The sequence below is a fragment of the Haemorhous mexicanus genome, chromosome Z (genome assembly GCF_027477595.1).
Source record: "Haemorhous mexicanus isolate bHaeMex1 chromosome Z, bHaeMex1.pri, whole genome shotgun sequence".
Taxonomy (NCBI): Eukaryota; Metazoa; Chordata; class Aves; order Passeriformes; family Fringillidae; genus Haemorhous; species Haemorhous mexicanus.
Window position 1 is genome coordinate 54,143,026 of NC_082381.1, and position 23,740 is coordinate 54,166,765.

Below are 23,740 nucleotides of genomic sequence, written 5' to 3' on the forward strand. Positions count from 1 at the left end.
GGTTCTAACAGATGGCAATGGAATACATACCCCCAACCACATCTTGCATTGCAACCTTAGACAAGAAGCTGGGCTTTTAATTCTGATTATGTGTTAACTTATTTAATAAAAGCAAAGAATATCAATCTTTACTGATACCACTGAAAGCAGTGACTTTTTTTCTCTGGGACTAATGTTGAGATTAAAATGTTCTTGAAGTAGTGGAACAGGTTAGTGAACATACATCAGTTTACACAATGCTACTCAAATATGCCCAATATGTGCTGCATGCAATTAGTAATACAGATCATTTTCTGCCCAGCTGCCATGATCAGAACTTTGGCCAAAGGTTTTACAGTCCAAACTGCTACCTGAACATATGGTTTTGAACATTTAAAATTGATCTCTAACCCCACACACAAAATAGTCACCACCTCTTTCACTACTAAAAGCCTGAGACCTTATGACCTTAACTGTCACCTACAGGTGAGCAAAGCTAGAACCCTCTCTCTAGGGAGGAAGACAACAAATCTCAGAATCCCAAAACACCAGGTCTTCCTTAGGAATCCACTTTGGAGGAAAAAAGGAAACACTAGGATAAAAATTCTGGATGGTCACAGCAGCCAGATTTCCACATTTAAAAGAGAGAATGATAGAAAATGCAAATTGCTTCTCTTATTTCTGTGACTTCATCTCTGACAAGCAGCTGGAGATCTAAGACCTTAGAACAGTAGATCATGAAGCAGTACTAATTTAATGATGTGACTTTTTAATTATTTCCATTCATTTTGTTTTTCTCTGTTCTTTTTATCTCAGGAGTACTGGGAATTTGGGCCAATATACTATATCTCTAGCTCCACTTTTTATGCAGAGGACAACTTTTCCTACTGGTCCAACAACCTTCAAGGTAGGAAAAATAGAAGCCAGGTAGAACATAACACCACCAAATCTTAATACTTTTGTTTTAATTTTTGAATATCATGGTATTTCAGACATTACTTCAGCTTCCCAGATTGGTTGATGTGTTTGCCCCCAGTGATCATATAGACACAGGTATCATTTCTCGTGTTTACAAAGTGCTACCAAAGATCTGGATTATGAAGCTCTTTATAAACTTCTCAGCACCAAAAATGACATGCAAGCTAAATACTGGTTTCTTCATTATTGAGATGTTGGATGGCTTCTGATTTGGTTTTGCAAGCTTCATTGGGGTATTTTACTTTGAAATCAAGCGACACACAATTAACATCGTAGCTTTTCTATAAGTCTAGAAGTATTGTGTCAAATCAACAATATGGGTATAAATTATTGTACACAAATTCTATGTCTATAAATTGCATAAATTTCTGAATCCTTCTCTGGAGAGGATGGGACAAATGCAGATAATCAAACCCACTGTTTGTCCCATATTTGATGCTTTGTGACATTTAACTGCTTTCTAGTTCCAATTCTGAAATTGTGCTGACTATGAAGCAGCATTCCATTAACAGTAAATACAGGTATTTTTAAAATTCCTCCATGCCAAGGCATACTAAGTTTTCAGTTGTATTTTTCAGAAGAAGCTAAATAGAGGTATCTGACCTGTCTGAGCGCTTTTTCTGCATTACAATAAGATAGACATGGCATTGTAATTAAATATCTCTATAAAAATAAGGCATATGTGTAGAGCACTTACAACTGTTCCAAAATTTATCTAAGGTAGTCTTGGCCTATGGTAGCACTTACAGTCTAACTGCAAACTTATCATAAGATATTCTCCTTTTCTGGCCACTTGTTATATTTTGGCAAGAGTATGTGTGAATAATTTCCTGTGTGATCCTGTGTAGCAGGTGAACTGTACAAAGACATACATATATATTGAATTCTATTAGCAGAGATTGAGCATATCAAGAGATAAAATACTTCATGATGCAGAAAATTTTTCTTGCATGATGGCATCATATAGAAAAAACTAGAGATCACAGCATACATCTGTGTTTTAAATAAGAAAGTGCATGCACATGCTTATTGTTGCTACTTTTATTGGTGGTTGTCAATTTAATAAAATTTAATATAAAATATTAAATAGGTTGCAGTAGCCATTCATGTACATTCATGCAATCATCTTGCTGTCTATTTGTTTCTGAAGGAGTTGCAACCATACAGTGCTCTAAGGCTGCTTCAGAAAGGAGCATAGCAGCACTAACTTCACTGTCTCTCTTAGGGGAAAGTGTGTGCTCAGCAACACTTCCTTAAGTGAGACAACAGTGGAGAAAGCAACACTGAAATTGTTGATTTGTGGAACAGCTATCACACTCTTGTTCAAGAAAGCTTGTCCTCAAATATTATTTTAAATTTATTTCCAAGCACCACAATTGATAAGCACCGTTATAATAAGGTATTCTGCCAACATATGTAAACATTTGGCATTTTTAATATTTGGAATCCAAAAAAAGCTGTACTGTCATCTCTATATGTGTTTTACGCTGTATATGTAGGTACATTTATTTTGAGATTACCAGGAATCTTTAAATGTGCAAGAGCAGATAGTCCTATGCTGAATTTCTAAATTTGAAAAGAGAATTTGCAACATATTCTTCATCTTGAATCTGCAAGTGCTTTTTCATATATGCTGAGTGGTAATGTATATCAGGCTAGGACTGAATATGTAGATTGCTTTTTGAATGTAAGTTGACTATAAAGAGCACAACTCCTATTATGCATACATACGTTTAAATAAGTTCTTTGTGTTTGCCTATTACAGTGTAATGACTGGACTGTTGTTACTACTTGCCACTCCTTCAGACATAATTTATTGCTACTTTATTACCTGGGACAGAGCCCAGACTGAGATGTTTCTCTGAAATTTAGTGCTTTCAGAAATTCAAACCTTCTCTCACAACTTTGCCACCAATTTCATGACAATAGGACTGTACCTAGTGTAGTAATTTAACACGAAATTACATTGGTTTAGCCTATTAAGGCAGTAAACAACAGCTTTTTCTACTGTACGGCGAGAAACAGTCACAAATATATCACAATTTAAGTCATCTACATCAACAGGATTACTATATTGGTCATCCATGCTAAGCTTATTTCTGATATTAGCTGCTTTTTATTCACTGGCTCCAAAGCATAACCTGATAATTTCCTGCTCTGATGCTTTCCTTGATTGCTTTGACTGATTACCTTCTTCTCCATTCAGTACAACTTTTCTCCTCAAAATGTATGACCTGTCTCTATGTCTTTACTCATTTCATATGTTTTCAGGTCTTGAACATGATAGTTTTCAAGCTGCACTCATTTTCTATTGAAGGATATTTTATACATGTCAACATTTCATACAGGTTCCTCTCTCTATTAGTAATCTCTGGTATGTTTAGGTTTTATTGTTCTGAAAGAAAATACATGCTTTTGCACAGTTCTGCTCATGTTATCTGTCTGTGGACACCATTAGACCTGACTCACTGTTGCTCAGATACTGTATTTCTTTTCAGGTCTGCTTTTCGCTTGGTTTTACAAAAAGCCAGTTGTTGAAATCCTGGTCTCTGGTGACTTCTGCCTACACTTTGATAAAAGATTTTCTCACTGTCACTTACCACTTGCCTGAATTTCCCTTGCCACAGCTCACTTTTGTCCTCACCTTTACACATTCTGTCAAGGCTTGTATTTCCAAAGCTGTAGGGACAGGCCACATTTCTCCATTCACTCTCCTTTGGGAGTCAGCCTCCACCTGAGTACTCATGGCCCACCTGCTTCCAAATGCATCCAAAGATCAAGCAGATTCACAGTTTACTGTCCAGCAAAATACAATATTGGGCAGTTGCCAGTCTGGACAGGAAAAACAAAATTATCACTTGTGCTTATGGTCTATACACACAGGCAAATATTGCTGGCAGGTTTGCCTCAAGACTTCCTCAGTGTGAGTGCTTCCTGCACACTCACCGGCAGAATTCCCATCACATCAACAGATGCATCCTTCTCAAACCTGTGTCAGGCTACCTCTGCTTTTCACTGTCATCAGTCAATAGAAATTAATGCAAATTCACTGGTCTTCCATAAACTGATGATCCTTCATCAGTCATTCAGATCCACCCCAATAGATCAAGCAAGACCAGCTTTTAATCAGGCAAAAAATTTGGCCCTTTAATTAACAAAACTTGGCCATACCTAATTTCACCATTACAAGGGAGTTTTTTCCATCTTCTGCAGAGTAGAAGATGGCACTGTCTCTTTTGTACCACTCTGCACACTGCACTACAGTGAAAACTCTTACCCTGCACATCCTGGGCTAGAGGGGATTTTCAAAACAGTCTGTCAGTCTACTAAAAGTGCAATTTTCTAGGATGTGATCTGTGCAGCTTTTAGTAGTTTGCATGTGAATTTACACAGCATTCTTTTCAGAGTTTCCAGGTTTTCTGTGAAACTTTTACAAATTTGTTAAACCATCCATTGGTCATTCACTTACCATTTTCACCTGTCTGATTGATTTTTATATTGTCCCAGGCAGCAGCAGATTTCCAGTTAACACAAAACTGGCTCACATCATTTATTTCACTCACTTACACCAGACCACTGGTTGCTTTCCTCAGATTGTTTTATTTCTGATAATATTCGACATTGAGATTTTTCCCCCATTTTTTTTTTAGCCTATGTTCCATAATCACTGCAATCTATTATCTATATAGTCTGTCTATGCAGGGAGATATGAGATATTCACATAATAAAATCTAAGAGATAAAAGATAGCTTCTTTGTATTTAGTATAAAATCTGTCAGATATATATTTCTGTTATGTTTCTCATATATAATACATTTTTACATCTTGACACCCATGTTCATTATAGATACCAGTACTTCCTGTGTGGAGAGAAGTTGAACTCTGAGCCCTCAGGCGTCCCTAAGTCCAGGGGCATACTGAAAATGATAATAATCCATGGTTTGTTTTGCCATATTACTTAATTAATCCAGCAGCTCTTGAATTGCATTCTTCTTTCACTGGATATTAAACCAACTTGTCAATTGTAATTGCAGAGCTCCTTTTACCTTTTTTATCTAATTCAGGCCAGTCCTACTGAGTCTATCTTTTCTTGCATGATATTGCTTTAGTTCAGTCATTTTTCAAAAGAAATACATGATATAGAGAGTTGGAATAAAAAGAAAATGTCCAGAAAATGCATGAAATAAAAAATACTTGTAATTCATACATAAATTTAATTAATATTTCAAATTATTTTAATTATAAAGCTGTATCTGTTAAAAACATAATAAAACTTGTACAGATGGTTCTAATACATCAGTAGTCAATAACTTCAAGTTTTAGGAAGTTTCCACACTGATGTATTAAAGATGCATCAGTCTGTTAAATGGGCTCAGAGTGCAAGTCTGCCACTTGTACAGGAAAACAAGTACTTCCAAGGAACATCAGGTAACCTTCAGTACTTGTGAAGTTGCTTCTTTCTCTGTGCACAAGCACACAAAGTTACTTTTAAAAATTAGTTGCATAGCTTTCTTGTCATCATTTAATTTTTGCCTTCCCTCTTCTATTGACACTGAACAGGAAAATATATGCAGATACAAAGAAAACAAGCAAAGCATTAACAAATTAGGGTAAATTAATGACATTACCTCCATCACCACTTGAACCACAAGAATATCCACCTGGACATGGATATTCCTAGCCTTCAGAGGGACATAAACTTTGTGTCATTATTTGTGTTATTTTGCCCACCAGTTATCCTAGAATCAAGACCTGTGAGCAGCTCCCTTAAGTATCCAGAACTTCAACCTTTATCACAACTGTGAACGTGATCAGGCTCAAACAAACAGATGTGTAGTCACATAGTTATGCCAGCTAGAGACCATAAGTGAGCCTTATCCTTTTTTGTCCTTTTTACAGAATAGTTCCCATTTTCATTCCTTCTTGAAAGATGTGGTCCTCACAAGGCTTTTCTCTTAAAGTACCTATAGTCAGATGTTTATCACCAGTAAGTTTTGTTCATTTCCCAGGGAGCTGAAACCTAAAAACTACTGAATCAATGCTAACACGTGATCTGCTCATCTTGTTTATCTATCTGTGCATTTGTTTTATTTATTTTCTCAAGCATATTTAGTGTGGAGTCTCTTTGTGGAGTATTATATATTTCTAAATAATGCAATATTGCTGACAGAATTTACATGACAGAATCACTGACATTGATGTGACGGCCTTTATGTCTCTCTGTTTATTGTTATGAAGTATCTTTGCTACGATGCAAAAAGTAGTGTTCTTAATGCCTTCTTCACTCTACATGATTAGTTGTGCTGCCCTAAAATAAAATCGTAATTCATTCTGGATAGCGACAGTGAACTCGACAATCAGTTACACTCATCCTCAGTGTGATATCCATTCACTCACTATTCCTTTCTTTCCCGTTTCTATGAGGCAAAATCCCAGACTAGGCACATACCTCCATTACTCACTTGAGTCATGTGTCATCCCCATGAACCACAGGCAGGCAGGGTGCCCCAGCTGCGCCGTGAGCGTCCCTCCCCAAGGCACAGAAGATACTGTTACAGATGAGAAAAGGAAACCTAAACATCAATAAAAGGGAGAAACTGAAGTGCTTATGTTACCCAAAGTGAGTTTTTTACCATTTCTCAAGTGTTGTCCCAGCTAGAGCTCAGCATCGTCATCTCATCTAGGCAGGACGGCAGGCAGGAAGTGTCTACAGTTACCTTTTCTTAAAATTTCCCACTGGTGCAATGGTTTTCTTGTAGTTCTGCCTGCTTGTTTATGGCTAAGTTTTTTAGATGCACAGAACTCAGCTGTCTACAACTCCAGCAGATTGTGCTATGCTAATCACTATTGCCAGCAAAGATCTAATGCAGAACTGACGTAGCAGTTGCTTCATTTTAGAAAACAGACTGTAGAGAGAATAGTACTGCCTCTGCCACATAGCCCAAGTAGCTATTCCCAGCCTGCCTGAGAGCTTATTTCTCTGTATATATTAAAGATATGGGCTCTGGTTTTGCACTGTTTCAGCAACAGTAGTTATGAAATAGCTCAACAGATCCACCATCAATTTACAACCAATATTGCTCTTGTTTAAGGAACAATTCCCGATGCTGCTTCTCTTACCCAGCTGCAGATTCACCATCCCTGAAAGTGGTCAACGTCTTGGATGGGGCTCTGACCAACCTTTCTCATGGCAAGAGGGTTGGAACAAGATGATCTTTATGTCCCTTCCAGGCCAAACCATTCAATGATTCTATGATTTTATAATTCTATGATTCTGCTAGAGTACAGTGAATTTCTCTACACTAAAAAAAAACTACTTTTAGTTTGTTTTGTTGATCTAAATGTCACAGAGATGCTGCGTCTGTGTAGTCCAATCTAAGCCACATACTTACATGAAACATCTGACTGGCATTTTCTTTTTAATAGCATAGAAGTTAGCCATGTTTTAAGAGGTTTTAATTGTCCAGTAGAGTGGTCCTTTATTTTATTTCTGTATATCTCTTGTCATTATGAATTGCTTTCACATGTGGAAGTAGAGACAGCTCTTTGATGCAGTTTGGAAATGTTGATGTCCTAGTTACAATTCATAACAACACAAAAAACGCTGGGTGATTGTGGATCTGAGAGAAGGACATAAAATCACCCAGAATTGAACTGGTATCTAGATTACAGAGTAGAATTGTCAAATTTACCCAAATCATCGTCCCCTGAATTTCATTTTACCTTGAAGTCCTTGGAATTATTTTTTCACAATTTTACTATAGCAAAATGTAAAGATTAATTGGTGTTTATCATTTTAAAATGTCAGAAGCAGATACAAAGCACAAAAACAGTATTACAAGGACCAGGTAACCAACTTGGAGCCCACATAGAAAACTACTCCTACCATTCAGAAGTTTGTCCACATTATCATTTTGTTGCCTTATCATACCCAGCTCTTTTCCACCATCTCTAAGTCAATTGATAGGATTCACTGCCAGTCAGTTTTGGTTTTTTTACTATATGACTGCAATGAAAAGTCCATCCTGTGACCCTTTGCTGGCCAGTGTAAGCAGTCCCAGTTCAACTCTCAGCAAGTAGGAAACCATATCAGCAATCAGAAAAATGAGCTGACCTTCAATCTCAGCAGACAGGCCTCGTGTGTACAAGGAAAATTAATTCAGGATGGGCTTCTTCAGAGATATGGTTAGCTCACACTGGCAAATCCAGGCATGTTGTTGTACTTCTGCTGTAGGGAAAGAGGGCTTAGGTTTCCCAGCCACCAAACATCCAGCAAGTTTCCTCAGCTCTGTTCTCACTGCAAACTACAGAAGACTGTAAAAGTTTGTGCAGTCATGGTTTGCTAATTTTTTTATGCCAAGAGGTTTTGGAAGAAAACAGTTTTAAAAGTCTTTCTCTATCATATCAACACTTTGTAGAGCTCTCAAACAAAAGAAAGCACTGCAAAACACTACATGCTTATGGCAAATGGTGCTCAGTTAGGAAAAAAAAAAGGGTAAGTGCATCTTTCTTCAAATATTAGTGGTACAATCTGCAGAGACAATATAACTTTGATGTGATTCAATGTAATTTTTCTATTGGCAAAAATACCTCAATATCAGCTATAGGCAGAAACAAGGGAAGGCTATCCATGATATCAGTTCCAAAAACAGGCTAAGAAATTATCACATTTGAAGTAATTAATAACGGAAAAAGATGTAGGGTGACCTATTTATCAACAAATAATTTTAGGGGGAAATTTAGAAAGCAATATGTTATATGATAAAAATATTATTTTAAATCAAACATAGTACTTGTAAATTACCAGCTGTATTCACTCTACCCACTTCTTTCCCGAAGTTTAGCTTTTAAACACGTCTCTGCATCTATCTTAAGCAAGTCTTTGTCTCCCTCCTGTGTTCAGACTGTTATTAACAGGACTTTGACAGAAACCAAGACCTCTTTCAAATATTTACAGTCACTGCTTTAAAATATTTTTTTTTAACTCAAGTCATATGTAAAGCAACATTAATATTTCTCAGATAAAGTAAATACTTCCCAGATAAAGGCAAATTCACATCTGATAAAAGCACGTCAGAAAAAATTGCAAACAACTTAACAAAAGAAATGTGGTCCCTTTGCAATTTCTGATTATTTTTTTTCCCTGCTAACATACTGCATCTAAAATTTCTTGGTACTTGCAATATACTAATTTTAAAAAACTTATCCAAGACCTCTAAATCTTTCTTTTAACTGTCAGACTGCTGAATTTACATGGTGTCATCAAGCAATGACTTTCAAAAGCATTAACATCAGAAGGGGGAGAAATGATTAATGCATAGATGAAACATATCATTAAATCTTAAACTAATCAATTATTAAATTCTGCAATATCTTAGTAAAGTTGCCTGTTTTTATTTCCAAAGGGATTATACGGAGCTAAGGTGGATATATCATACATTTTTGATGCACACACACATCTATGCTTCACTCATTAAGTAGTGTGAGACTGCTTTAAAAGAAATATACTGGTACATGGGGAAGACCCTCAAACATGTAATATAAAATCTACACCTTGATTTTTCTTTTATTTCCCCTTTATTTTCCTTTTTCTTGTATTTGCAACAGCCAAGATAACTCTGAAATTACTAGTATGTGTTTTGTTGCTGTATTTTTACATTTTCTAGTGCTTAATGTGTTTCCCTTTTTAAGAGAATCTGTAGAGCAGAATCTTTCTCTTTTGTTGTAAGGGAACAAGTTTCCAGATCAAATCACATTGTTTGGAAGGCACTGCATTTGATATTTGAATATTTGAACCTCCAGGGCAGTAGAAAAAGTGTTTCCAAACAGCAGACACCTTTTTGTACAAACCTTTAGAAATTTGTAGAAGAATGTTACAAATATTTCCAAAAAAAAAGAAAGAAAAAAGAAAAAAAAAAAAAAAAAAAAAAAAAAAAAAAAAAGATGATACACATGGACAGCTACTGTCCATGTATTTGACATAAAAAGATTTTTAAGAAAAACCATCATTTCAATCTAATGGAAGTCTGGGATAAACCCACAACATGACACCTGCCTAGTGACATGTCTCTTACTTGCTGTAAGTCTATTCCATCAGCATTGGCTTTTAGTTTTCCATTTCTCTTTGCTGCTATGTGTCTATCCCTTTCCAAGAGGAGAATGAAGACCTTAGGCTAAACCTTTTACTCACATGTACTTTAGCCACACACACGGACCTCAAAGTCAAGCCTGGTAGATTTCTTTCCAATAAGCTGAGACAGATGATCCAATTCTAAAAGTATTTAAAGCATTAAAAAATACCTTTTTAAATGAAAATTACTTTTGTAGCCCTTTTGTAGAGCTTAGATATATTTGCTATCATTTCTGTTCCCACATCTTGCCTGCCCATGAGATAACAAAAATCTTCTGGATAATTCTTGCTTTGGTTTAGTAAAATAAGAAGGAACTGAACAAAAAGGTCTTTAGGCAAAGAATCTTTTATTTTAACCACCAGACTGTATATAATTTAGTATAACATAGCCAATAATTATCTAAAATTTGCACACTCTTGCACACTCTTGTTATTATTGTGAATTACTTAGCATACATTAAATTATTGCAAACCTTTTGGGGATTGGACTCTAAAATGCTACCTTATGCTTACATTTTTGACCCAAAGGAGGAGTCAAAATTTTTCCCCAGTGTCTAATTCTCAGTTGCTCTAATAGAAAATATTAGCAGTTTTCAAATCCTTCTATTTTTTCAGTCACTGGAATTCTCTCTTATTCAGCAGTCTGTGATCTGATTTTCTATAAACCTCCACCTTCATTGACTTCTACAGAATGGCACACATCTCTCTGCAGTTGTAACCCATCACCCTGGTATGTTATCGCCATTCCTGTTTCAAGGAGAAATGAAATAGTTGTTAGTTTTATGGCTTTGAAAATCCCTCCAGTAGGGGGTTAGAGAGTACATTGAAGTATTTCTCACTATAACCTTTTCTCACCTAGCTAAAGAGAAAAGCAGTGTAGTAGAGCTAGAGTAAATCCTGTTCACAGAGATTTTTCCGCATTTATCTTCTATAGCATACCTGCATTTGAATATGTTTTGTCTCCCTGAATCTTTGCTTTCCCTCTTTTCCATTTTCTACAATTCAGAACACAACCACAATAATGTGTAAGTTGGATTTGTAATCCATCCTGAGGGGGTGAACACTAAGTAGGTCACAAGAACACAGATACTGATGGGGTGGTTTGCCTGTGGGGTGAGGAAGAGCTCCTGCACTTCTGTCACACACCTTTTCTAATGCAATGTGATAGAGTGATCTTAGACAAAATGTCAAGTCAAGTAGGCTTTTCATTGGCCTTCGGAGATGATTTTGCTCAAGTGTTGAAGTACTTAATCCACCACTCAATAATAGTCTTGAGTAGTAACATTACTGAAAATTAGCTTTGAAAAAAGCAGTAAAATGAGTGCTTTGTTTGGCAATAGATGTTGCACGAGTTCAGCTGCAGTTAGACAAGCCAAGCTTTCAATTACTGCAGACACCATGGTGGAAAGAGGACCAGCATGTGGGCAGTAATTTTCATTGTTTGCTTTACTCCTGTATCCTTTGATAGCCAGCTGGTGATGGATGGGAAGCAGTGTAATGATGCAGACTCTCTCTTCTGAAAGCCGTTTTGTACAGCAATCCAGATACTAATAAAACCCCATGAAATACCACATTTTTACGAACTGCTGAAGTGATATGACTGTTATATGTTGATAATGATAAATTGAAGGAGTAATTGGCAATAATTTATTACCCTTTTCCTTGTGAGCAAATTACTCATACAGCTAAATGATACCAGTATATTATGAAAATGAAGTCATTCTCTTCCCAGGCTACTCCTCTTACAGCTAGAAGCCATGTCTGCTATTCTTGCATCTTTCACTACTGTTCAATTCTGAACTCGATGCAAAAAGGACTGCTCCTTCTTTTCTTTTTGTACACAGAATGCTATGATCCAGACAAGGATCACAGGATTAAAATCTTTTAACATAAATAATAGCTCCAAAATAATTTTGTAGCCTAGGGAGATTGAAAGAAAACATTTCTTTATACAGCATATAATGATACAGTCTAATTTCCTGAACAAGTAACTGATTCAAGATAGTAAAGCAACAAATATCCTACTGAGGAAAAAAGTTCAAAATTAATTAAAGAGGCAGAAAGAAATGATCTGAATAATTTAAAAGTCATCTCTAGTTGTTCAAAGCAAGATAAGCATACAGGAATATCTCTTTAGTTCTTGTCTCTGAAAACAGATCAAAGATTACCTCCTTGGGATGAGAAAGAAATTCATTAGATCCTTAGTCATTCAGTGGAATCATTCACCTCAACAAAATTTGTCTTCAGTCCAGTTTGTAATTGCAGAGATGCAATAAATACAAAAATAGCATGGAATATCTTTCAAACAGCAAAAGGAAAGCTTTTGAGAGCCACATTGACAGTGGCATGAGGTCTCCTGAGCATTCTTTTTTATAGGAAATGTTTAATTGCTTTTTATTGAGCAGAACCTTTCCTTCTGCTTGTAAAAGAAATTATTGCTTTCTGCCTCTGGTTCAGTCAGAGGAAGTTAATAGTCCCAGTTTCCTCTGGCAACAGACACAGTTAATGACTGGAAGACTATCATAAACAGGGTTTATTGCCCAAATTACAATCCAGTTCCTAACCAGCCTTCTCATTTCAAATTGCCCTCCTGGCATTTTGGTGATTTTCTGTCTTATTATCTGGTTCACAAAGACAGTTCTCTGATATTTTAAAACTTTACATGCTTCTTCTTCTTCTTCTTCTTTTCTTAATTTTTTAAATAGTATTCACATTGCTGGAAATTGTTAAGTTCAGTGTGAAAGGTATATTTATTGACTTCACGACACCAAAGTGCTTCTCAACAGAAGTGATTCTTCAGTGTGCAGCAAAACCTGTGTCAAAATATAAAAAATAAATTATTTCTTCTCTGCCCTGAAGCTGTTCCTTCTGGTGTAATATCTAAGTGCTATTATTAAGACATGTATAAAAAATACAATTGTATAGGAAAATACTTGTGAAAACTTTAAGGTAAAAAAATTAATAGAATACTACATATGTGTAGTATTCTACACATATGTGATAATCATTCTTACCAAGACATCATAAATGCACACAGAGATTTGCAGTTAAACTAAAATCCCTGCTTTATAATGCTACCAAGGAAGTCAAACATATTGACTAAGTGTAGCTGGTACTATAGTTGGAACATATCATGAAATGAGGAGACTTAAAGAAAAATTAAAGCAGATTTTCTCTAATTATTCAGCAATTTACAAATGAGAAGTGTTAAACAAAGCAAAAAATAAAAATTGTGTTTCTTTGAAGGGGATTTCAGAAAGGAAGATTTTGGGATTGCACACTAGAGAATTTCTTTGCTATTACACCTCATAGCTAGGTGTCAGATTTTCTAAATAGACAGATACATCCAAGACAGACATTAACTTAGAGTGAAATACAGTAGCAAGAAATGTAAAAGCCGCATTCTTGCCAGGAAGAGGACATAATTACAAACACTGCCTAAACCTAATCAGTAAATTGTATTGTCACAGATTGTCAGAGTCTACAAAGAACATAGGTTTGAAATGTGATCAAGCCTCACCATGAACTCCAAAAGTCATTACTGCATTTATACCAAACAAGTCTCCAGTATTTTGCATCATTAAAAAATAAAAAACCAAAACAAACAGGATAGGGGAAAAAAATCTTAAATTGTGGGAGAAAACAGTGGTTTTTTTTTAATTATATCACCCACTCCCTAAACTTCTGAAGCATCTGAAGACTTCCAGCTCTAGCAGAGCACCTCAATGATGCTGTCCTTTGTAATTGATGGTGACCTTTTAAATTTAAGTATTGTGTAACCATCAGTATTGCAATTCTGAGAATATTTACTATCACTGCACCAGGATTTTTATATCTCATATTGGCATTTTTATACTCTAAATATAAATAACTGTATACATTATGTCTTTTAATTTTTCATTGAACAAAATGAGGTTTCTATAAAGGATTTCAAGACTGACAGGAAAAAAAACCCATCTATGTAGAATAGAGGTAATATCTAATTTGATTATGGCTAAGGATTCATTCAAGGGTATATTTATGTCTCTGTAAGAGGTGTTGCAACAGGGACAATAAAGACAGTAAATATTTTGAACAATCAGGCTAATTTATAAGAACACCCAATTAATATTTATAGAGTATTCCAATATGACTAACTATAGCATACTACAGGATTGAATTAGAAATCAACAGCAGAAACTGACAGAGGAATGTGTAACCAGGGCAAAAATGGCAAGTCTTCCAAATATTGCTTATTTTTAGCTATAGTAAAGATCATAAAAAGAAATTTATTATTTCTAAAAAGCAAAGAGTGCTTTGAAGCACAGAATTTTGTTTATGTCCAGTTTCAGCCTCACTATATTCTTTCCTTACTGTGTCAGTATTCTCTTTGGCTCAGAAGCTCATTTTGTGCAGGGCGAGATACAGAATAATGATGCAAATGACTGCAGCTGATGACCAATCCCTTAACATTTTTATTTTGTGTTATTGCTGTGATATACAATAGGTGATTTCCTGAGTCTGGTACCACACTAGGGAGTCACAGACCATAGCACATGTACAGATTCTCCAGAAAAGCTGTCCCACTCTCCAGTTTCTGCCTGGGAATTGAAAGCTCTTCCACAACATCAGCAACAGCTGCACCACAAACATACTACAGGAGTTACATCAATCTGTGAGGAAAGGCCACTCTAAATTAGCCCTGCTGAGCAGTGCCATTTTCAAGAGAGCTGCCCTTCTAATAAAAGCCATCAGACATGAAATTTGTCACTCTGTGTCTTTCAGCAATCAAGTACCATCATTTCACTTTGACAGTAGAGAGATGAATTAATCTCTATAAAAAATATCAAAGAGACATACCTTGAGTAGTACATGAAAGTGAAGTTGAGGGCTAGGTTGTTGTCTGCAGCAGGTACTTATTTCAACAATTCCAGCAATGGGAGAGAAAAAGGATATCGAAAACCAAACCAGAGCCTTACAACAGTAATGGAATGGCCAATTCTACAGCATTTCTACTCCAACATGTCCACTTTAAGACTCTCAGTCTATATTTCAACCTGACTAAATCCTGAATGGCTTCTCTGAGTGACAAGTAGTCAATCAGAGGACTTGGAAATCAGAGCCTCACATGGGAAGAACATGGTACAAAGATAGCACCTTGCAGAGCACCCCTCAGGACAAAACTGCACCCTGATTTTTTCAGATCCCACAGTCTGCATAACACTTTTACAGCCCCATCTTATGTCTGCCCTACTCACAAAAAATGTCCCAGCATTCCATACACCTACAATGCAGACAATCTGATAATTGTCTTACAGCACAAACCTGCAAAACAGGAGATGGATAAACTGAGGTTGTGGGAAAATAGGAGAAGGATAACCTGAGGCTGGTCTCCCTAAGGTGTTCTAGGTGTTCCCCTAGAATAGATTAGTTCTGCATACTCTGGCACTTGTGCTCCCTCCTCTAGTCTGGGACACAACAGATTGGCATTATGGTAAACTCAGTAGCCTCTAACTCTCTTGGTAAGAAGGGATTTGAGTATCACAAATCCTACACTGTACAATTACATTATGCATACATGTTAATGGGACCTTTATCTTTTAAGCGAAACAAGATCAGCTTAATCTGATCTTTCAGCCTCATAGCTACCATGTGTTGAATAAGAAGATAACTAGTTTGGAGTTCTAAGAGTCATAAAAATTCAATTTATATCCACTTATTCCTGAATGAAAAGGATATGTGTTTTAAGATACTATAAAGTATGGTCTAATGGACTATTAACAGAAGCATGGTATAATTGTGTGGCAGACAGCCTTTACTTTTTATCACTAAACATTTCATTAATGACCAATTAAAGAATCCCCCTGAAATAGCTCATTTGGTTCTAGAGGCAAGTTTTTAAACAATTTTTCAGGAAACTATGTTGTTACCGTGCAGCATATTGGAAAACATGGTGCATCAGAAAGATCTACACCACTATTAATAACATGTTAATAAAGTCTATTATCATTCACCCAGTTACATTTCCAGAGTACTGAACATGACCTTGGGAAAATCAGATCTAGAGAATTAAACACTCCCCTTACTGTAAGTGACAGGAGTGGTGCAGCTGCAGCTAACAGGGACACCACACAGCAGGCTGTTGCTATCTCTTGTAAAGAAGGAACTGAAATAACTTTTCAGTGACTGCAACAAAATACACTGCCTTGTATAGAGCCTTGCTTCACTGAAATATTTACAGATATCTTACATCAATGCCCATATGCTTAGTCTCAAGACTTTGGGTGATTTCATGGCATATTTTCAATTATTATCCAAGGGAAAAAAAAGCACAAGTTGGACAGTTTAAATGCAGGACACAGAGATTCATCCACCTCTCTACAAAACAGCAGCCACAGCCATAAAAAGCCCTCAGCTGTCAAGCTGAGCTATCTGCCCTTTGGCCAGTTTATCCCCAGTTGTCACAGATTAGGAAAGAATGAAGAAAACATAAGGAAAAAATGCATGTATCAGCAAAAGAATAATCAGGTCATTTGCTCCACAGCTCTTGCCAAAAGTGCCACCAAGATGCAGGGCTACAGATTTCTGGAGAGCAGTTTTTTTCTAAAGGAGGACCCCGCAGCCTGCTGCTACCTAAGCCGTGAAGAGGCTGGTCAAAAGCAGGTGGCTGGAGCCTGTTTCTCACCCCTTTACTGATGGCAGAGTCCCCCTGTCTTTATACAGCTTTGTGAAGAAATATACCTAAATTTTTGTCCTTTAAAGCAGCACCTCTCCAAGAGCACTGAACTTGAAAGCACCTGGCTGAACGATCAGCAGCAGGAATAGCATTTGCCAACACTGGTACCCAAGCCATGATTTCTCACCCACCCCACTCATTCCTTCTCTTTTGCACTTCATCAGTCCCTGTGTTCCCACACTGCAGCCACCTAGCCTTGTATCTCCACCACAATTTTGATCTATCTCCCTGCAAAGGGAAGACTCTCTGGGGACCTAAGTCACCAATGTGATTTCTGAAAAATTCATAGCATGCCCTAGTTTAGGGAAGGAGCTTCAGCACTTCGTTGTAAGCACTTTTAAAACTCTTGCACCAGATTATGGGAATTTGCCATACCATGTCAGTTAAGCAACACTGGTCATCTCTTCTTCCTTACTGCCAACAGATCTACTTTCTTTCTGGAATTCAGAAACAGCTTAATAATTCCTCCCATCTTTGATACTATTTCCAGCTCAGTTTCTGAGTCTCTTATTTTCTCTTGCTCAAAATGTGGTCTCAAGTGTGAATTGTAACTACATCTGTCTTAAATACCTGTCATTGAATAATGTTTTTTGTAATAGGATAATAAATGCACCATATTTTGTCATAGGCAGCACAGCTGTAATTCATAGTGTGTTTTATGCTTACTGTGCCTCAACCAATGGAAATTGTTTTTCCTTCTCCTTTACCCTAGCATGGGACATAGTGTGTGTCCAGCCAAGTTCAGATTGTGTTGCTCTCCCTTCATTAATCCTCATGTATTCCACTCAATAGAACCACAAGTGGCAGCGGCAGGGTTGAGAGCAGCTACAAAGTTTCTGGGATCCTTGTTATCGCTGCAATGAACTGCAAAGTATCCTGCAATATACCGTAATCAGAAGCACATCACCTTCAGCCAGTTAACCTGCCTGCCTGAAGGTGTGAATGGGGGAAGAGATTCAAGAAGTGCAGTGACTCAGAATAAGCCTGGAGCAGGCATACCAAGGCCCAATGCTAGTGAGGTCTCTCTCTTCTCCACTAGAACTTCACATCTTACTGCTAAAACTAACAATCTGGTATCAGTTCTCTTTAATAGTAATGTAAAACAGAAGTAATCCAAATAATTTAGTGGAATGAGGGACATAAAATTCGCTTTTATCCTACATTTTAACAGGTTTTTTTTTTTTTCAGAGAATAATCACCAGTTTCTAGATCTGAGCTTTTAATATTACTGCAGTAATTTAATACAGGGACTGGAATTTTTGAGACTTCATTTTAGACAACATAATACCCCCTTCAGATTTTAAAAAAATAGTAAGGTAAGCATCAATCTAAGAATAAACTCTAAGCACCCCCCACACTCAGCAGTCTGGGACATTTTAGCTCCCAAGCTCCCTTGTATCACAGCTTTCTGAGATGGGTTGCTAGATGAATATATTCTGTGAAACAGCCTAAAGATCATCCAAACATAATCAGTCAGACATGTAACAACCAATTCACTGCCCTTTAAACACTTAGATGAAATAAATTGCTCTTTCACAGTTCCATGCTGCAGTACCAGGAGCTCATGGTTTCTCAGCCATGTACAGCAACTTGTTCCCCAGTTGCCTGTGGCGATTGGAATCTTTTCCATTTGTGGAAACAGACACACTGGTTAACTGAGGCAAGAGACTCAGGCTTTGCAAGTCACATCAGAGCTGTGGCCATCTCTGATGATGCCCTGATTCAAGTAAAGCACTGATTCTCCGGCTCTTCACTCTTGCACAACTTATGAACTCTTTTCTGTATTCCTGGACCTCTGCTCTACACAGAGCTGAATTGGGCTAAGCTATTAATTGTCCACAATGAAGATTTTTTTCCCAACCTGAACTAAAGTTTTATCTGCAACATGTAAGTCTGAAATGTGCATTAAGCCTTGAAATGTGCATTTTCTGACCTTTTATGACCTTGCCTGGAATTGAATTTTCCAAATTCACTCACACCTAAGCACTGAACATTTGCTTTATACTGAGTAGGGCTCCATCCCAAAGTCTTTTGCACAGACAGGCACACAGAACATTTGCAAGCACTTCAGGAGAGAGCAAGGAGAAGCATGATACTGTAAATCACTGACCCCCTTTGCTCTTGTGGATCTTTCCTATGAGTATCTCCTGAGACAGAGAACATCCCAGCCTTTCACAAACTTCTTTCACAATTTTCTAAATGGGTAGCCTGTTTCTTTGGTTTAATCTGACTGCAATCAGACTGATATACAAGGTTATTCTTTGTTGTAAAAGACATTACAAGGACCCTTTCACATTCTCTAGGGGTTAACACAGAGGATAATGGGTATCAACACTCCAGATTGTTTATGCTGTCTTTCTAGCATTTTCTTCTGTGAATACAGCTTTATTATTCTACAGACATATACTTCGTGTCTACTTCTGGCACAGTCTTATTCCAGAACTAAACTGCTATAAAAGACACTTTTTTGCAAAATGTCCTTCCTTTCACAGACGTGGTGAGAGACACACAAAGTGCATGCTGCTTCATATCTCATCCACAGACATCTGATCCTTTAGGTAAATTCCTCAATGCTTTTCATTCTGCATGACCATTCTTAATATAATAAGCTCTGTATTTTCTACAGTCAGGAATGAGAATCTTAAGTGAACTGTCTAAACAAAGTTTTTAAGAAAGTGAGAATCAGAAGCAAATATACTGAACACAAAAGTCTTCCACTGCTGGTCATTTTCTTTCAGTAAGGATTTAGCAACACTCAGCATTTTGGCTCATTATTTAAAAGTGTTATCTCAGTATTGAAGAGCTGTGGCAATTCTGTGCTGCAAACTTCCCTATTATTCATTTTTCCCGTTCTGAACATTGATTGTCACACAAACATCTATTATTTTGCCAGGTGTCACACTGATTGTGGTACAAATCTCCAACTAAGATTTACACTAGCATTTCTCCAAAGTAAAATGTTTGCTTCATCACTGAGTGGTTTGTGTTGTAAGGTGCCTTCAAAGATAATCTACTCCAGCTCCCCTGCTGTAGGTAGGGACTCCTTCCACTAGAATAGGTTGTTCAGAGCTCCATCCAAATTTGAACACTTAAACACGTCTTCCAAGGATGGGACATCCACAGCTTCTCTGGGCAGCCTGTTCTAGTGCCTTACTACCCTCACCATAAAAAAATGCTTGCTTATGTCCTATCAAAACCTGACATTTTGAGTGTAAAGTTTAAAACAGTTATCCCCTTGTCCTCTAAGTACAGATCCTTATAAAAAGTCTTGTTGTATTTCTTATCAGCTCCCTTTGTATACTGAAAGACCACAGTAAGGTCTCCCCATATCTCTTCGGTGTCAATGTGGAACTATTTCCATATTGGATAAATAAGTCATGTATAAGGGTATATATAAAATCATGGGAACCAATACCATCAGAACACAAACTAAAACTTCATAAAACAAGGGTATCTAATATTCACCTATACATGGTATCTTTCAAAATATAAAGGATCTGTGGTTGATTTTTTTTAATCCATTTCCTTGCATGTGTATCACTGAATGGATACAACTGGAAGGCATTATGGTAGGTCATCTGTTTCAGCCTTCCTGCTCAAACAGGGTCATCCTCGAGTACAATACACAGAATTGTGTCCAGACAATTACTGAATTTTTCCAGTGAAGGAGACCCCACAATCTCTGTGCATCCATCTCTTCCAGGGCTCAGTCAAGTTCTTCTTTATAGTCAAAGGAAAGGTCCTGTGCATCCCTCATTGCCTCTTGTCCTATTGCTCAGCACCACCAAGCAGAGCCTGGACCCACCCTCCCTGCAGATACTTATTGACATTGATCAGGTCCCCTCTCAGTCATCTCCTCTCTGGGCTGAACAGGCCCAGCTCCCTCAGCCTTTCCTCCTAAGAGACATGCTCCAGTCCCCTTGTCACCTTTGCTGCCATCCACTGAACTTGCTTCAGAAGTTCCATGTCTTTGTTGTGCTGAGAAGCTCAGAAATGGACACAGCACTCCAAATGTGTCTAACCAGGGCTAAGCAGAAGAGCAGGATGATCTCCCTTGACCTGCTGGCACTGCCCTTCCTTGTACACACCAAGACACCATTGGCCTTCTTGGCCACAAGGACAAAATTTGGGGTTTTTTTTCCATTCAGAAGCAGTTCAGAGCATCTATCAACCAGCACTGAGATGTCAAACCAATCAAAACCAGCAGAAAGCTACCATCAGAATTCTAGATGTGGTTGTCTTCTCTGTGTCAAATGTAGTAGGGACAGAAGTAATATTATGGCTTTACACATACAAATGTGTGAACTTTGCATGAAAAAGCTAAAGGTTTGATGTTAATACAGTGGATTATTTTTCACTTACTGAAATGTACACTCTATTGCCACTTAAAGATTCTGACTAGGGCTGTCAAACAAGCAATTTGATTTCAAAGTAATGCTGTAATTAAAACTACTGCTGGTGGGCATCTGGAACACAATGGGACTGCTTCTCTCATCACAACAGAGATGTAAAGAAGTAATTGAATGGAGAATTTTGTTCATCTGCAGCTATTACTACAATACAGATCAAGTAAATTATACATTGGGGATACATTGTGTGGTTGTACAGGGAAAGTGAGAGTGTAGTTCAATCCTGTCATTTAACTGACATACAGAAGTGTGTTCTGCCTTGCTTCCCAATCTAGCCAGGTTTTTGCTACAGCCTTTATGGTCATAGAGTCACAAAATGAGCAGTATTCCTCTCAGGTGAAGAGGGTAGGGAAGCAAGGCAGTGGGCCACCTCTTCAAAGTGGTACACCAATAGGTGACAAAATAACAATTAATGTTGTACTATATTCTTAATGTTTTTCTTCTGTTTCTATTCCTCTCCTTTAAATTTACACAAACTAACTCTAAACCTTGTAATCAGCTGTCACCCAGATATACCCTGCTCATACCTCACCACTAACTTGGTCTGATGCTTCCTTCAGAAGTCACAGGGCACATAGCTCTGGTGTCAGTGTCACCTTTTCTCTTGCCACACCAGAGGACTCTTCACAGCACCACAGCAATGTCTTGCACCAAACTACAACACATCACCAGATAGGTTTAGGAAACTGAAGACAAGCTTCCATGACATACCAAACAAGAAGAGGTACCATTTAGGTGGGTTAGTGAAATACCTCCACAGACAAAATATTCTATTTCAGTACTGAGAGACTAGAGCTGACAATACAACTCATATTACTGTCACATGTACTTCAGGCAAAGCACAACCACAACTGAGTCAAGCATTAACATGTCTAACACTAAGGTCAAAGGGCGTGTCTTCACAATAAAAATGTGCCCAAAAGCAGCATGATTGGGGCTGCCCTGGGAAGAAAGAAAAGCCATAAGCCAGTGCGACCCTATACTGGCAGGGCACTGCCAGCCCAGAGCTTTTATAGTTATTTAGGTCTGGTTTGTCAAGCTTCAAAACCTAGCACCAGAGTTCGAAACTTCCATACAGGTGTTTCAATTCTGAAGACTACTGCTTACTCTATGGAAGAACATTTACTAAGTTTTACAGTAGAGAGTTACTACCATCCTAGTTTTACAGTAACAACAAACCATTGTTGTTGTTACTGTAAAACTAGGATGGTAGTAACAACAACCTAGTAACAACAACCATTGTTACTACCATCCCTAGTTCTAGCAATACATCTCTCCAACCTCTTCAGATTACATCATGGAACTACAATATAGAATCACATCCAGATTGATTTGTTATATTAAAAATTCTAAGCAGTTTAATGGCAATTTCTCTTATAATAGTTTAACAAATTTCCACTTTCTCACATGATTTCTTTACGTTTCTTTTGTAATTAATCCACTTACCAAAATATACAATTTTTTCTTTTTTATGCATTGTGTAAAGGTAGGAGATATAATTCCAATTCTCTTAGATTTCAGAAAATGTACATCTTTTGGTTTCCTTACATCAAATACTTCAGCTTATTTATTCTGCAGCTACTTACAAAAGAATAAATCTATCCTTGTATCTCTTTGATCACTCTCCTCCAACCATTCAGTAATCCATCAGTAATTATAACTTAGTTTCTTTAGTCTAAAAGGGTGTTATTTATCACAGATTGTCATGAATCCTGGTTTTAAATTATTAAGAGTCCAATTGCTGACTGGACTGGGAATGGGGAATCTTCTTTCTAATTAAATGGACTGATTTAATGTAAAAACCTGCAACATTTCACTTTTTAATTACGTATATCATTATTAAGTTAAAAAAAGGATCATCCTCACTTTATTTTCTACCCAGAGAATGAAATACAGTGAAAATTAAACATATACCAATTCCAAACACTTACTTGAATGTCAGGAATAGGTTTAAGCTTTTTACATCCAAACATCCTTGGGTTTATTGAAAAATATTAAGTTACGAGTTGAAAAGAAAAAACTGGGATTCATTTAAATAGAAACAGGAAAATACAGAGCATCAGCTTAGAGAAGAACAGAACTCCCCACACTGCTGCCTGTATGAATCCTTTCTCCCCTAGAATTACTAGTTAAATAAGGATGTGGCAATCCAGACTTCTAAATTAAAGAATTAAATAAGAATTAAATTCTTATTTAATTCTTGATTGGCTTACAGATGTTAACTACCATAGGAAGATCTTATTGTAGACAACTGACAGGAATCTCTGGGACATGGTACCTTCCTGAAGGACAGTTGACACCTGGGGTAAAGCATCCCCCACTGAACACAGCAGACACAGAGGGAGCATGCAGCTTCCTCTTTATAGGCTAGGTCTGCAAAATACACTGGCCAGAGACTTTTTTACTACAAAGGAGAATGCTAGAATGTGTTTCTGTGAAAACAACACAAAAGCTAGGAGACAGAGATGATTAATTAGAAAAGGAATTCAAAGAATTGTTCATTGAAAAGGGCTTGTCTTATGGTTCCCT